This window comes from Myodes glareolus, chromosome 18, assembly GCF_982192425.1.
Source record: "Myodes glareolus chromosome 18, mMyoGla1.1, whole genome shotgun sequence".
Taxonomy (NCBI): Eukaryota; Metazoa; Chordata; class Mammalia; order Rodentia; family Cricetidae; genus Myodes; species Myodes glareolus.
Window position 1 is genome coordinate 58,621,798 of NC_142043.1, and position 17,009 is coordinate 58,638,806.

A 17,009-nucleotide genomic window follows, 5' to 3' on the forward strand; every position below is an offset into this window, starting at 1 on the left:
TCTTTATTCAAATATAATTATCTGTTTATGACAAATAGCAGAAATTTTAGCAATCCATTGTAATCCTTTTTTATATTTGAGATTATAACATAATCACATTATGTACATAATTTTACCATTTCTCCCTTAACATTTTTGCTTCTAAACCTGTCCATATAACCCTCCTTGCTCTCTTCAAAATTCAAGATCCATTTTTTATTAATTGTTGTTATATGAATATAGTCTTTATAAGGATATTCATATGTACGTTTTCAGGGCCGACCATTTGGTAATGGATATCCAGTGGTCTTCCCTGGGGAAGATTCCAGTCCTTAGAATTCTGCAGTTGGCTGTCATTCTTTGTGTAGTATAGAGGCTTCATGGGCTTTTTCTCATAAACTTTAGCTAACGTAATTGCTTATTTTAAATTTAGAAACTGAAATTTGTTTCTTGCTTGATCTAACTTTTCCTAAAACTTTAAGATTTCATTGGACTGAAATGAAGCTGTTTTCCCATCTATTCTAGTTCCTTTTTGAGCGCTTCCCTGGGGTCAGTTACTAGCCCTGCATTTATTCAATTATCCCTGCTGGCTTATTTTAAACTATGACAAGTTTTGAACTCTAGGTGTGCTCCATAAGTCAGTGCTCAACTTCTAGTTGTGTGATGGCTGTCACCTCTTGGGGCTGCTGCAGGCCAGTGTGTGCTAATCTGTGACATTCCTTGTGTGCAATGCAGCCTCTAAACAGGAGGAATGGCTCCTGTCTGTTTCCAGTTTGCACCAGATACCTCCACATGGCTCTATTCTTAGGGGACAATTCCTGTGACTATATTATGAAATCTTAAAAGGCCCAGCATCATAACTTCAGTCCCACAACATTTCAACTGTCTTCTCACTTTTGTAAGAGCAAATGACTTAACAAAAAAATTAGACTTAACAAACAAGTGACTCCTGGGGTGGTCATTTTAAAAATGTATTATTACTTTTATTTTTGAGACTATAATATAATCAAAGCATTTTCCCCTTCATTTTCCTGCCTCCAAATTCTTCCAAATATTCCTCATTGACTTCTTTTAAATTTATAGATTCCTTTATCATTAATTGTTAATACACACACATATATTCTGTCTGCAAAATTGTAAAATGTTCGACATATGTCCATTTTCAAGGCTGACCATCTGGTATTGGACTGATGTGTTCTTTCATTCAGTCCCAAGTTCCATGGCTGTGACACACTCCCTGGCTTTTATTCCTTCCTGTTTATTTTTCCTCCTTTTTTCTCCCAAATAGAACCATTAATTATTACATTTTCAAGGAAATAAAATAGTAAATTGAAGATAAGTTAGAATCCTGGCTAGTTAGTTGTTTCATACCTTTTTTCTTTTTATTCAAAATTAAATGTAGCTATTTACTTACAGTTATAGAGTTAATTGTTCTCCCACTGGCTTAAGTTTCAGCTAAAGTATTAGGTGCTTACTGTGAGGTTGCTTTGGTTCACAGAAAAGCTCTTTCCAGTGTGATTCTCTTTGCATTTTAAAGACACCCATGAACTCTGTACTACCTCATTTGAAGTCATTCACCTTTCTTACACTCTTTAAATGTCCTTACTCTTTTTTGGGGGGAAATTAATCTAAAAAAAATACCAATTTTTAACTTCTATAGAATTTGGTTCAAACTCATGGCACTATTTTTAGTGATATTATCTTTAGCAATTTACTTAACCACTTTAAATTGCTTTTATCCTGTACAAAGAGAGGAAAGGAGAGAAGTAAATCTTCACCAGGTTAGGAGGGGAACCGTGGGGAGAAGACAGAACCATTAGCTGAAAACACGTTACCAAGCCGGTGATAAGCAATGAGTTTAACTGCATTGTGGAAGCATACTGCTACAGGCTGAAGCTTCTGAGGTCAAGTGAAGGAATATATTTACAATTATATTAATATCTTATTTCTTCTTCCATTATAACTAATTTGAACCCAGAGAAATGGACTCAATAAATATTTGTTAACAAAATAATTAAATAGAAATTATATATAATATATATAGACATATACAGAACACACACTTGTGTACATATTTATATGTATGTATATTTATGTATACAAACATACTTTAACATTCTGCTACATTGTATAGGCTGGAAATAATCATAGGATAAACATTATTGCCTAACATTCCTATCACAGAGTATCAGCCAGCTACTTCTATAATTTTGTAACTTATATGGTATTCTAAGGGGTCATCTGCTTCATTATAATGTAAATGCTACTGAAAACATTGAAGTGCTTCATATTTTTCTATGGAACAATGTAAACACTTTTGAGCCTGAAAATTCAAGATGCTTCCGATTTGAAAATTGCTCTATATCAATGACAAGTATTTTAGTTGCTTTTTTGTGGGTGTCACAAAATATTTGATAGAAGCTACCTAAGGAGGAAAGATATATTTGGCTCATTGTTTAAGAGAAGGACACAGTCGACTGTGACAAAGAAGGAATAGCGACCGAGAATAATTTCCTGGGGTTCCGCACCAGAAATTTGGTTCAGGGTAGCCAACGCTGCACCAAGCCGGCAACCAAACTTGGTGATGTGTCTGTCTCCCACATGATGCTGTTTGTAAAGACATAAAAAGGTCACAAAGAGAAGCTGAGACTTGGCATCATGTTGCAGAAACGTAGTTTCTGAAGACAGGCTAAGAGACCACTGGTGGAAACACCACGACTGTAAAGCAAGTTGGGGAGGAAAATGTTTATTCAGTTTACACATCGCTGTTCATTGCTGAAGGAAGTCAGGAGAGGAACTCAAACACGGCAGGAACTGAGGCAGAGCCCATGGAGGGAAGCTCTTTCTGGTTTGCCTCCCCTGCTTTGCTCAGTCGGCCTTCATATAAAACTCAGGATCCACCCACCACAGACTAAGCGCTCCCTTATTGGTCTCTAATTGAGAAAATGCTTTACAGCTGGATTTCATGGAGGCTTTTCCTCAACTGAGGTTCCTTCCTCTCTGATGACTCCAGCTAGTGTCCAGATGACACAAAGAACCAGCCAGTACAATTGGTGAAAGAACAGCCTTAGTTTCAGTAAAGGCTGGGGCGGGGGTGATGGAAGTGAACATGGAGAGAAGTCGAGGGTTGGTTGGCTCCATGTGGCAAAGTCGCAGTCCAAGAATAGACGCCGGAAAAGCTACTGGTGAAATCACAGACTCAGCTGCAATGGAAACCCGGATACAGGAGAAGTCAGGTCTGTGCAATGACCCCCAAGGACAGTGCGAGTGGAGCTAGCTTGAGTCTCCTGCGAAGCTGTGGGTGTATTGCATATGTCAGTTCCAGACAAGTTGAACCTCCCAAACCTTTTGGAGGCCAGGAGATAATGAGCTAGTCCTGGACTTTGGAGACTGAGACATATTTATGCGGATGGGTTTTGGATTTGTCTTGATCTAATTATCCCTATGCCCTGGTTCTTCCCTCCTAGAACAAGAAATGTATAACTTTAAATTTTTTTATCATGGTTCATAGTTAAGAGACTTTGTGATTTTAAAGAATATGAATGTTAGGCGGTGGAATTTTGGTAGACTGCAGACTTTTAAATTGAGTTGTGCTTTGTATTGTGGTATAAATATTCACATGAGATACTGGGGAGGAAGCATAAAGAAAATGTCATAGTTGATTAGTTATAAAATGTAGAAAAGTAGAATTCCTGATCCAGAATATTCCCTTAATGCTGCTAACTTCAAACTCTCCTGTACCAGGGGTATTTTGAATAAACTCCTTCACTAGAGGAGCGGTTTCCTAACCTTCATGAAGATTATCTTGATGGATTTTCTGTAGCTGTTTCTGTTCTGGGGCTGGTATGGGTTTCCTGTTTTGGTTAATTAGTGAAATATTTCTGTATCTTGTCCTGCAATCTTTTATTCCCCAAATGTTCGTATCTTGATATTTAATGGATATTTTAATATTCATTAAAATATATTGAGCCCATCCTCTAGCTTGAACAGGATAATATGTTGATCCATTAGAAGTAGATTCTCATCTACACTAGATGGACAGCCTTTTCCTACATAGTTAGCAGATAAGTGGTTTCTTCACCCCAAAGTGAACTAGTTTCTAAAAGAAGGTACCAATAAGTTAACCTTACAGAGGCTCTGTGTGGATTTCTTTAGTAAATATAGTACAGACCCCCATTATCATGCAAAGGTCACTGTAACTCATAAAACATTTACATGGTTTTCTCTGATGGTTGAGCCCAAGTTTGTAGGAAAAAATTCTTCTTTTTCTTCTAGTTTGTCATCTATCATGTGCATCCTGGTTATGTCTCTGTAGTAGCTATTTCATTGACATTGCATTGTATGCATGTTATCACACACTTGACTATATTTCCAATCTTATTAGACTGCATTAATTGTGAGAAATAAGAAGTGTCCTGTTTTCAAACCAATGGATCAGTCGTCTAGTTTTACAGACACCAGTAACAAACCCAAGGCTTTTGAGTCAGAGGTCTAAATGTTACTGAGAACAAAAGCAGGGGCATCTTCAATGCTTTCATATTGAATCCAATTTCTAGTTTTCAAAGTATGACAAGCAGAGGGCAGGATGTACATATAGAGAACTTCAATACAGAAAAGCATAGCTCTGAGAACACAAGTTTAGTACTTATTACTTTGCTATATAATGTCCTAATGTCCTAATGTCTTACTCTGTAGCCCAATGCAGTCTGGAAATCATTAAATAATCTAGGCTGACCTCAAAATCTTCCCGCTTTACCCTCCCTAGCACATTCATAGAACCCAATCCGTAACCTGGGTACCTGGTCATCCTGCCCTTTGTTCCCGAGTTAGGTAACGGTACTGTGATGGATACTCATGATGCCTCTATGACAAAGCAAATGATTATTGCTTTCTACCTGGTCTCTCTGTAGGGTAGCCTGAAAGCCAGAAGGAGGAGAAGATGGTTTATAAGTCCTCATTGAGAGCGATATATATATAAAACAAATAGCCATGTTTGTAACAAAAATATCACTTCAAATTCTGTGTTATATTTGAAGAGAGATAGTTAAACATCTACTTGCAAATTCTGAGTTATCAACTGAATGTAGTAAGAAGTTTGGTAGTGAGGGGTCCTGTGTAAGTCACACATGATTTTAAAATACAGTGACTCTGTGCTGGTGAATAACTTAAACTTTGGGGGAAAAAAGGTTTAGCACATATTGACAGATGGCAGATGCCTGTAAAATAGGTTAATGTTTTAAGTTTGTTCATTTATTTATGTTGATTTTTATCCATGTTCTCTCTAGGGAACCCAGGTGAATCTTGAGATACAAACCCTCCTGTCCCAGCCTCCTGAATACTGGGATTACAGTCATGAGTCACCAAACCCAGTTAAAATAGGTCTTTTAAATTAGAGCACAGTACTTGTGAAATCATGCTAATTGACAATGTGGTAGTTTGTATTATAATACTCAGTGATGGATATTTTCTGTTACTAAGGAAAGTTACATTAAATTATTCTATGTATTGTCTTCTTAAATACATTTTGAGAAATATGTAATGTTTTGTTCTCTATGACACAATTTTCCCACAAGATGAAATAATTTGAGAAACAATAATTTATGAAATCTAGCATCCTTGTCAACAAAATACACTTAGGTTTCTTAAAGAACTGTAATTTACCATAGTTTCATAGTTCCAATTTTAAAAATATATTTAAGTGAACACCCTCAGCTGTGTCATTTCTTAGAGTGCACCCTAAAGTACATTCTTTTTGTTTCTAGAAACCAGGTTCCTTCCCACTCATCTAGAGACCATTGTGTGGGCTCTCCTTGTCTATCCCACAAGGCTTTGCAGGGTGATATCACTTAAAATACACGGCTAGGGATGTTGTAAAGAGTCCTTGGCCCCCAGTGATGTCAGGTGTTACTTAAGCCTCTAGTCTTGAAGACTTGTCATGACGTACTCTGCATGCTTAATTTTCCATGTTTTTTGCAATGCCAAGCCTGAGGCTTTATCCTTTACTCTTCACCATGTCTTTAGTCTTCTACCAAGTTTATTGCAGGGTAATTGGCCATTATCCCCATTTAGTCTTGTGTACCATTGGTTTGGAATGTTAGTACTTTGAACTGATGTTCACTTTTTGTCTTTATGCACAAAATGTTGGCTAGGAAAAGCTGTATCAGATATCAAAATAAATTTAGATTGAAGAGTGGTCTATGCCTACTGGTGCATACGTAGAATGTGATCATTGTGTGACATTTCTCTTCCTCATCTACCCACCAAATCACCAACCTCTTACTGTCAAGAACAAGTAATTCTTATTTAACTCATAAGCAGATTTCAACATAACTCTTAAAGATTATTTTGTATTCTTATTCTTTGGAAGCCAAAAATATTATGTGTGGCTTCTGAAAAATTATTGGTTAGTTAATGCTCCAGGAAAGACTAGATATAAAACTACTTTGGCCCATAATCTAGAATGCTTGCTCTTTATTATGAACATGTTGCATGTATACTTTTTTCATATCATATCACACTGACAGACAACATTACATTTGTGGCATAATAGTTCGCTTCTTGTGGCTATGTTTATTCCAAATGAATTATTTTATTCACTTTCTAGGAACTATTCTATTTAGTTCATTCTAAAGCTGGACTAAGATGCTCATTATAGACAGGAGGACCCTTCTGCTGCTTTCAGATTGCACTTTATACGCATCCTGCATCGCTGTTATTGCTCTTATGTAAAGTTTCCTATGCTATAGCTGTGTTAAGGAAAACAGAACTGGGGAAGAGAGTAAATGAAATGCCAGGAACCTTAGTTTCCTCTATGTGCTCTCCAGGCCTTGGCAGCCATCCTGTAGGAATAGCATACATATGTTCTTTTTTACAATCTAGTTGATTCAGTCAACAAAGCAAAACAGCAGTCAGGAGATTAAGAAGAAGATGATGAGACCATAATATCTGGTTCCCTCCTTGGAGGCATATAGGAATTGAACCTTTCCCTGACAGTGTTGGGTCTTTCTCTACACAGTCCTCTCTTCTTAGTACTAGAAGCCTAATAATATTCCATTATTTTTAGCATGGAAAAGCTGGACAGGGACTAGAATACTAATATTTTACTTATGCGTTCGTTATACTAAATCTTTAGGACAAAAGAGTGGATGAAAGCAGCAGATGGTACATAGCTGAGTTTGTGAAAGCTATGAACAACTAGAGCTACAACCTCCGGGGGAACCGAGTCTACCTCTATAGAAGGGACAGCCTGGAGGCTTACACACAAAGTCCCACCCAACTCCACCCACCCTGGACTTCTGATGAACCCTCCTGCTCTTCTGAGAAGTTTTGAATATAATGGATTTTTCTTCAAACACAGGAGTTAGCAGTATGTATGGAACCATCCCTTACACAAGAGCTGCAATCTAAGAAAATGTAAAACGGCATTATGTTCATCTGCAATGTCCTATCTGCTCTCAGCCAGACCCCTAAGGACAGTCCCTCCATCATCAGGATTGTCAGTGTGATCTAAAGTTTTCAAATACCCAACAGTTGGTCCATCTTTGCCTACTTTTGACTAAACTGTAGTAGACTGAGAAATAAGTACACTCCAACTCACCTGCAAATGTGTTACTGGATGCAGTAGACCTGTTATTTTATTAAATGGTGTCTGTTTTCAAGGTTCCGTGTCTCTAAAACAAATAAAGGGATATAATAGTGCTTAACACTGAGGATGAGCAAGACCCTGAAGTAAGAAAGAGTCAAAAGACATGGATTCTTCCCAGAGCCTACTGTCCATGAAAGGAGCGAAGCTATTAACTTGAAAATAAACTCAGCCCCACTCGACAGAACCGAGGACTGAGAGTGATAATAGTTAGTAGCATTTCATATAATAGAAAATGTTTTCTTTTTCTGATACAGTCCTTGGAGGTCTAATTTCAATCACAAATGTGTTTATAAAGTTGCAGAGTTATAAACAGGAAGAATAACCATGTACTTCTGTTTGGTAATCAATTCAGAATGTTTAGAGGAAATACTTTCACTCATCACAATCAGCAGGAGGATTCCTTTGTTACATAACAAAAGACAAGACTACATATTTAGCAGCTCAAGAATACAAGGTTGCACCTGAAGCAAATTCATTGTGTCCCTGACATTTTTCTTTTGCCAGCATAGGAAACTGCTGCTCTCTCATAGAGTAGCTTCATGAAGAATTGATCCCTGGTTCGGTTTGTGAACACTTTCATTACAGATTTTGTAAGGTAGAGCTGAAGCTGTCATTTGCATCATGGTTCAATGTTTCCCTGATGCAGAACGTTGAGAAACTCAAGGTACTGAGGGGAGGAGGCCTGTGCCTGGGAAGACATCCCAGTGAGGTCATTGCTTGCAAATCTGGGGGTAACACATTTCAGGCTTGCTTACTATCTCTACAATAGGGGTTACTTAATATTTTAAGCAAGTTGTAGTATGTGTTATTTTTTAAGTTGTACTATTAGTAAGGTGTGTCACTGTCTTCCTTTAGCAGGGTCATGTTCAATCCACTGCCTGCTCCAACTCTTCCTGCTACGAGACATCCCCCTCAAAACTCCATGCCCTTTTATTAAAAGCACTAATGCCAATGTGTGAATGAGTGTCGGGCTGTATATTCCATCACCTACTTCCTATTACCCCTCACTTTAGGTGTGGGGCATTGCTTCTTTTAACACAAAGAATTGCATTCTCAATTTAGAAAAATTTAATATGTATATTTTAATGGTGATCTTCATTCAATTTTTCTTTTGTATTTTTCTGAAGGAAGTTCTAATTATAAATATTTAATTCCATATTATAATAATGAAATGAGGAAAAGAATTTGAAAGAAATTTGAAAGGTGAGATCGATTTTGCAAAAGGAAAAAAATAATCCCATCTTAATTTTAAAATGACCTAAATGTTTGGACTGCTGGTGATTATTGTAACACTGTTTTAAAATTAAACCCTTGTTTTCCTTCATCCCATTTCTCATTCATTAACAAAGCCATGATAGATCATGCATCAAAGACTATGAGTTAAATCTGTGATACTAGTTACAGATAAAGGCTGCCAAACTTAAATCTATTATCAGGGGTGCCACCATTTGATGTAGAAGATTTCTATTTATTAAATAATGATGATAAATTTTAATTAAGCACTCTTAATCCCCTTAAACATAAACTATGGGTATGTTTAAAAGCCTGTTTACAGGGGCAGTTGAAATTGTGTTTGTTTGGTCACTGCATGGGTTATGAGGTTGGCTAAAGGTGAGGGCGAGAGGGATAGTTCCAGAACCTTCCTGAATTAGGAGGAAGAGTGTTGCGAGGAAAACCTTTTTTGTTTGTTTCTTCATCCCAGCCACCTGGTTAGCTTAGCGCCGAAATAACCACACAGAAATTGTATTAATTAAAACACTGCTTGGCCCATTAGCTCTAGCCTCTTATTGGCTAACTCTCACATCTTGATTTAACCCATTTCTATTAATCTGTATATTGCCGCGTGACTGTGGCTTACCAGGAAAGATTTGGTATTTCTGTCTCTGGCGGCTCCTTTCCCTTACTCAACCTTTCTTCCACCCAGCATTCAGTTCTGTCTTCTCCGCTTATCTAAGTTCTGCTCTGTCAACTAGGCCAAGGTAGTTTCTTTATTCATTAACCAATGAAAGCAACACACAAACAGAAGGAACTTCTACACCAGAAGAGACAATATTCTAACATCAAGTGAGGCCAGGGCAAGGCAGGCAAAACACAGAACCCACTGCCTAGGATGATAACAAGTTGGAAGATCATATCCAAATTTGCATTTTTAAAATTTCTTCTTGGTGTGAAAGCCTGCTTCCAGAATGAAAATGCAGATGCAAACCACGAATTGATTCAAGAGATCCAGTTAAGAGTAAAACCACAATGGGATTGGGGATCAAGTGAATGAAGGTCAGAGTTGTTAGACTCTGGTTAGAGTTGTTCTTTTCTTAGCATACAGGAAACAAAATACATAGCATCCCAAGCTCCAAGGAATAGAGATTTAAATTTATTTGAATGGATCATGGGTGCATGATTGAAAATATCTGTCTGGGAATCATTTTGGCACATGCCAAAGGATGCTCAGTAAAACATAAGTTATTTTTGGCATTTTTAAAAATTGCAGCAACAACCTAAAATGTGCTCACCTACCCATGACAAGAATCTCAACAGGAGGGATACAGTGATGTCTGCTATGTCCTGAGACATGTCACAGTTTGACAGTGGGTAGAGCTGGGTGTATCTTCCCAGGACCAAAGGTCAGAGCAATGCATTAAAAGTCATGAGTGAATGAGACCTAAGCGGGATGATGCAGGAGGAACAGATGCCTGGCTCTGAAAAAGGCTAAATGGCACACAAGACTGCAGCATTTTAAGGTCCCATTTACTTCAGCAACAGAAGTCATTTGATTAAATGACTCTGGTGAAAGTATTATGTTTAAGCACAGTAGGTGACCGACTTTATTGGAGCTGAGTGAATGAAATCATGAAGTATAAAGAAATTGTGAAATACATGGTTCTGTATAGCAGAGAGGTGATTATACTTAACTAAATTATAATCTCATACTAATACCTGACAAAATAGACTTCCTTATCATGAAAAATACATGTGCTTGGTTTTAAAAATCAGTTAAAATTAAACCCCACTAATTTCTCACATTCTAGAGAAATGTATGTATTACAGTCTGATACTGTAAAATATGCATGTTTGGGGTTGTAAATGACTCCATAGTATTTCTCTGACAACATAGACTCTACAAACATGAGTTTTATCAGCAGGTCTAACTGCAGAAAACCAGGGAAGGAAGAGTTTTGTCATAATCAATCAAGTTTCCACTTCTAAAGCACAGAATGCTTTACATATAATCAGAAGGGCCAATGGGAGGATCACAAGCCAGTTTCAGAAACACTGAAAGCCACGGGAAACAGCCTGAGAAGTAGTTTGTAAATGGCTTTTCCTGTGGGTAGGTACCAGCCTGGAGTGCTCAGAGTCGTTTGGGTGCTGTGCAAGTAAAGACATTGATTTCTCACTTGAGTTTTGAGTGCTACCTGTTTTACTATGTTTTTCACATGCAGTGGTTCCGGACCTCCTCTCTCCTCTCCCAGGACCTAATCTGCCTTGAAGCCTCAGTCCACACTCAGTCTAAGCCCCCTCATTTTCTTTCTTTTTTATCTCTTATTTCTTTTCTTTTTTTTATTATTAAAAATTTCCACCTCCTCCCCTCCTCCCATTTCCCTTCCCCTCCCTCTTTCCCCCTCCCCCTCCCTCTCCAGTACAAAGAGCAGTCAGGTTTCCTGCACTGTGGGAAGTCCAAGGTCCTCCCCACTCCATTCAGGTCTAGGAAGGTGAGCATCCAGACTAGGCTTCCACAAAGCCAGTCCATGCAGTAGAATCAGAACCCAGTGCCATTGTCCTTGGCTTCTCAGTCAGCCCTCATTGTCAACTGCCACCATCATTTTCTAGACGTCTGTCTTTTCAGATTTTCTCTCATATCCCTTCTTCTACATGTCCCTTCGAGGTTACAGCTCTCTAATATTTCTCTGATTCTCTCGCATTGCTTTCTGTTAATGTGTTAAAATGCTAGAGTGAAAAGTCAAATGCCTTTCAAACATTCCTAAACTTTTAAGCCATTTTCACCATCAAGCATGATATGACGGTACATACCTATGTTTGCAACAATTGGCAGGTGAGGAGAGGCCATCCTAAGATCACGGATACCCTAGGCCACACAGAGTTTTCAGGGAAAGATTGAACTATCAAGCAAGATTCAAGCAACAAATACAGAAAACAAAAGATTATTCTCAGCCTTCAAAATGCATAATTTATAATATGTAGAATCTTGAAGACTTTTGAAATCCTTCCATATACACTTCTTTTACCAGGGTGTTGGCAGAGGCTGCCTGTTCATTCCCCAGCTGTGCAGACCTGAAATATTTTTACACAGAAACTGTATTAATGAAAACACTGCTTGACTTATTAGCTTAGGGATATTCCTGGCTAACTCTTATATCTTAACTCATTTATATTAATCTGTGTATCACCACATGGTTGTGACCTATCATTAAGGTTTTGTCTGGTGTCTGGGGTCTGTCTCCTGTCTGCGTGGCATCTTTCTGACTCTGCCTACTCTCTCCTCCTCCTATCTACTTGGAATTCCATCCTTGTACTGCAATAGCCCAAAGCAGCATCTTTATTAGCCAATGATATTCACAGCATACAGATGCGAATCTCACATCTCCAGGGAAGTAAGGTTCATAAACATCACAATTAGAAATATCCTTAGACTTTTATTTGTTGATAAGTTTCCCATAATTCTGCGTTTAACAGATTTTATTAGGTATACTTGTCACTAGTGAGTGTGTGTGTGTATGTGTGTGTGTGTGTGTATGCAAGTTCATGTTTTCTTGGGTGTACATTTGCATACATGTTGATGTTATCAAATTTGGGCATTTTCTTTGATCACTCTCATGTTTTTTTTTTGAAAGTAATTTTATTAAATTATAAAAGTTTCCATTTCCGCCCCTCCTTCCAACACCCTCCCACTCCCCCCACTCCCTCTCCTCCTCCCTCTCCATCCCTAAGAGCAGTCAGGGTTTCCTGCCCTGTGGGAAGTTCAAGTTCCTCCCCCCTCCCTCCAGGTCCAGGGAGGTGAGTGTCCAGACAGACTGGATCCCCAAAATCCAGTATATGCAGAGGAAACAAGTCCCAGTGTCATTGTCAATGGCTTTTCAGAAAGACTCCGGGCCAGCCACATTCAGAGAATCTGGTTGGCTCGCATCCTCGTTCAGTCCCAGTCCAACTGGCCTTGGTAAACTCTCATTAGATCAGTCCCCATGTATCAGTGGGTGATCGCATCCCTCGCAGTCCTGATTTTCTTTTTCATTTTCTTCCTCCTTCTGCTCCTCATTTGGACCTTGGGGGGCTCAGTCCGGTGCTCCAATGTGGGTCTCTATCTGTATCACTATCTATCGAAGGATGAAGGTTCCCTCTGGTCTTGCCTTCTTTGCTCACGTTCTCTTTCCTTCTGCTTCTCGTTTGGACCTAGGGAGTTAAGTCCAGTGTTCCAATGTGGGTCTCTGTCTCAATCTCCATCTATCGCCAGATGAAGGTTCTGGGACTATTGTCTATTTTGTTTTGTTTTGTTTTGTTTTAGAGGCATGGTCTCAGTGACCCTGAAGCTCATCAATCAGACTAGGCTGGCTAGACAAAGTCCTTCAGGAATCTATCTATCTCTTGAATCATCCAATACCATGGCAACAGCATACCACTTTCTTACATTGGTCCTGGGTTTTTATGATTACATGATAGACACTTTATTAACTGAGCAACCTCCCCAGGCCAACATAGAAGACAAAGATAAATAATATGTAACACAAAAATCATGGCTGACAATAATTTATTAATGAGTGTTCGTTTTGTTTAAGTCTTCGAAATGAGAAGTAAGATAACTTCTATGAATTCTCTACAGGTACAATGCAAACAGAGTAAAGCATCACATTTTTTGTTAGGTGAATTTTATTTATTTACTTAAATAAATAAGGTAGCTGTATATCTGGCATCGTTAATTGTCAATAAGTATTACAAACATGAAGTAATTGGGCTATAATCTACTTAAATTAGTAAGTTATTTTTGTAACTCAAGATATACACATCCCTTTTGTGGACTAAAATAAAACCTCAAGAAACAATATAGATGATATATTGTCAAAGTGTATGCCATATTTTTTTTCATGTGATGAGGTTGACAGCAATGTTTGAAAAAGAGACTTAGCTGAGGAATAGTTTAATCTCCCTTGTAGTTTAGTATAGGAGGGTATATGAATATTGATTTATAGAGGACTGGATTGTACAGTATTGTGAAGCCTTTGACATTCTCCATTCCCCCAAGAAAAGCATGTACTGAAGAGAAATGAAGATTACAACCTTTAGAGTTTCCCTTTGTGCCCCAAAGCACTATGGGAAGAATTTTGCTCTGATCATGGAAGAGGCATCAATAAACACAAAGACCAATGATATTTAGTAAATTCAACATTTGTTAATTCCTGTAAATCATGGTATCTGCCTTTCAGAAATGTTTTACTGGCCACAGTAGCAGGAAAGAATCATTGTTGTGGTCACAGCTAGAGAATGTGTGTTGGGATTCTGTTCTGGCTCAGCACATCACTGGGGTCTTATGTGCTAAGTCAGTCAGATATTGGATGGTATTTTATACTCACATGAGGTACAAAACAGTTGCTTTGCTACATTACAGAAAAGTCAGACGGTACTGTATCACAGCAATGAACTCATGCTACCTCTTAAAGACATATACAAATAATAGGTGCAGTCATATCAGGAAAAAAAGGGTGTATGAATGACAGGAAGAATATCAACATTATTTAACAGTTTCTCAATGCATTAACAGACAGTTTACAGAGGTCCACATCCCAGTCCTGTGACCCTTTTAAGTGCCTGTTGCAATTGGTCCAGAGAGTCTAGCCAAGACCCCTCTACTGCTAGAGATACTGAGCCTTTTACAGCATCTGTTTGGAGAGCTAAACATTAGGAAGAGACTGAATACTATTACTAAAGGACTCACTGACATGGTTATTTTGAATGAATCAGAATAACCATGCCCACATTTTTTTTAGTTCTTAGGTAGAATAATGAACTTGAGCCTTCAGTGTTTGCAACCTAAGTCTTTTTGAAGTTCAGTATTATTTAAAATGAGTGGGCATTTAGACTTTCAAATCCATGGTAAATATTCTTTCAAGGGAAGCTGCAGGTTGTCATATTAAGGAAACATGATGAGGAATGATCACTTACATTCTTCTCTGTTGGAAGTTAAAGATATTGACTGTGGACCCAGATGATGAATTCTAAAATGTCTCTTATAGTTTCCAAAAATGCCTAAAGCAAATTCATACTTCATGTATATAATTAAACCCCTATGTTATAGTCTAATTTTTTCTTTAATTTTGTGCTAAACAGCACAAAGCCCCTTATTTATATTTCAGGAATTATCCATTTATTTATCATATATGTGCATTCATTCTCAATACTCATACCATGGCACACATGTGAAGGACAGAAAATGACTTGTGAGAGTCAGTTCTCTTTATACATGGTTGTTCTGGGAATCAAGAACAGATTTCTACCTTGTCAACAGCCCCTTTACTCGCCACCCCTTCTCGTTGGCCCTTACTTATTTCCATGCTATCTTCACTAGAAAAGGAGAACATTCCTTGTTTTGAGTTGTTGTGAATCTTTTCCCCATGGGATTTTCACCTTTCTCCTTTAGACAGGGAGTCAACATGCAATGACCTGTTTAACAATCTCACATAGCAACATTCAACACATGGCTGTTTTAGTCCAAGGCTCTACTATTGACATCATAAAATAACTGGAACAGCAACACGCAGTAGAGGGCTCCATGTCCTCTTAAAATATGGTAATTTCTATCTCTCCTTTTCATAATAAAATTTGCGATATCCTGTGCATACTATGAAGAGTTGATTTAACATATTAAACAGGACTGGCTTGTCAGTTGAAAGGACACTTTACATTAAGTTGTATAGGAATCAAAGTTGTCCCACTATAAACCATCACGCATTTCTTTATATGTACTCTGGGAATTGAGACCAAGTCCTCAATCTTTCAAAGCAAACATTCTCTGAAATGTCTCCCTCACCAAAATGTAACATTATTTTAATTATTATGTACTAACCATATTTAAGGTTACCTTATGCTGAATTGAAATAATCAACTAAGTTTGGAGTTTATGAGCATGTTCAGCTGAGAGAATTTATTTTATAATAGGGTTTCTGTTGAGTTACATCTGACAATTCTGATTGTGGGATAGGAATACAATTCTGTCCAGATATTCTATCATTATTATTATAAAACCTAAAAGAGGATCTAGACTTGACTTGCTCATTGCTTTGGTTTAGTCTAAAATTATAAACATTTCTTGATTCAATGGATTTTAAAATGCATCACATACTTTGTGAGTGTCAGCACACTTGAACATTAGAGATTGCCTGGGAAAAGCATTACCTTGTTCATTAAAAAAATGTGCTCATCTCTATATCCCCATGTCAAGTTTATTGTTATTATGGGCACAGTAAGAAAATGCAAATTAGAGTTGATGCCACTTAGCAAACACAATATAGCAAAATTTATGGGCTGAACGACCTTTCCTGAACCATTAGGCACACACAGTACATCAAAGCAAAGTGTCTTAAAGCCTTTGCAAAGATTTTAGCATACCCTAAATTAAGATATATGTACTGTGCTATAATCATAAAACCTGTTGTTTACTGTCAACATGCTTATTTCTTTAAATGTTTGATCATTACCAGACATGCAACTGTAAATTATCTTCTATCATGGGCAAACTATACAAGCCCAATATAATTTATAAATTTATTTTTTTCTCTAATTGATTAGATAGTCTCATAACACAGCAAGTTGTCTGGTATGGGAGGACCTTCTGTCTGTGTGTTGCTTTTATTGGTTAGTCATAAAGAACTGCTTTGAGCCTGTGTCAGGGAAGAACAGAACTAGGCAGGAAACGGAAGGCTCTATGTTGGGAGGAAGAAAGGTGGAGTGAGAGAGAAGCAATGGAGCCACCAGAGACAAATGCCGGGAACTTTAGCCAGTAAGCCACTGTCACATGGTGATTCACAGATTAATAGAAATGGGTTAAATTAAGATGTAAATGTTAGCCAATAAGAAGCTAGAGCTAATGGGCCAAGCAGTGTTTTAATTAATATAGTTTCTGTGTGATTATTTTGATTCTCGGCAGCCAGGATGAACAAGCAGCTCCTTGCAACATTTGTCAACCATGGCAACTGGTCTGTAGAAATGGAATATAAGAAATGAGGTGGAGAAATCCAGTCAATAGAAACCTGTTTAATTGTTTGAGCCTAGATTACTTTTCTTTGTACAAACGCATACCAACTATGTTTGGCTGTAGACATTTGTAATCTGAACAGTAAGGAAACTGAGGCAGAAATGCTGTTTGCTGTGGGCTTTCTTGGGC

The 17,009-nt window shown here is 37.8% G+C and overlaps 1 protein-coding gene and 1 long non-coding RNA gene across 3 annotated transcripts in view; one reads left to right on the forward strand and one right to left on the reverse strand.

The window, feature by feature from the left end:
- The window catches only part of Pcdh15 (protocadherin related 15), a 1,307,054-nt gene that overhangs the window by 460,729 nt on the left and 829,316 nt on the right, over positions 1-17,009 (forward strand). The window lies entirely within an intron of this gene.
- Positions 2,710-17,009, reverse strand: part of LOC125411435 (uncharacterized) — a 44,562-nt gene continuing 30,262 nt past the window's right edge. Inside the window, exons 3-4 of the long non-coding RNA XR_014998359.2 lie at positions 7,577-7,649; positions 2,710-3,182 (exon numbers count right to left, since the gene is read on the reverse strand). This is a non-coding gene — a long non-coding RNA (uncharacterized LOC125411435). The remainder of the gene's footprint in view (positions 3,183-7,576; positions 7,650-17,009) is intronic.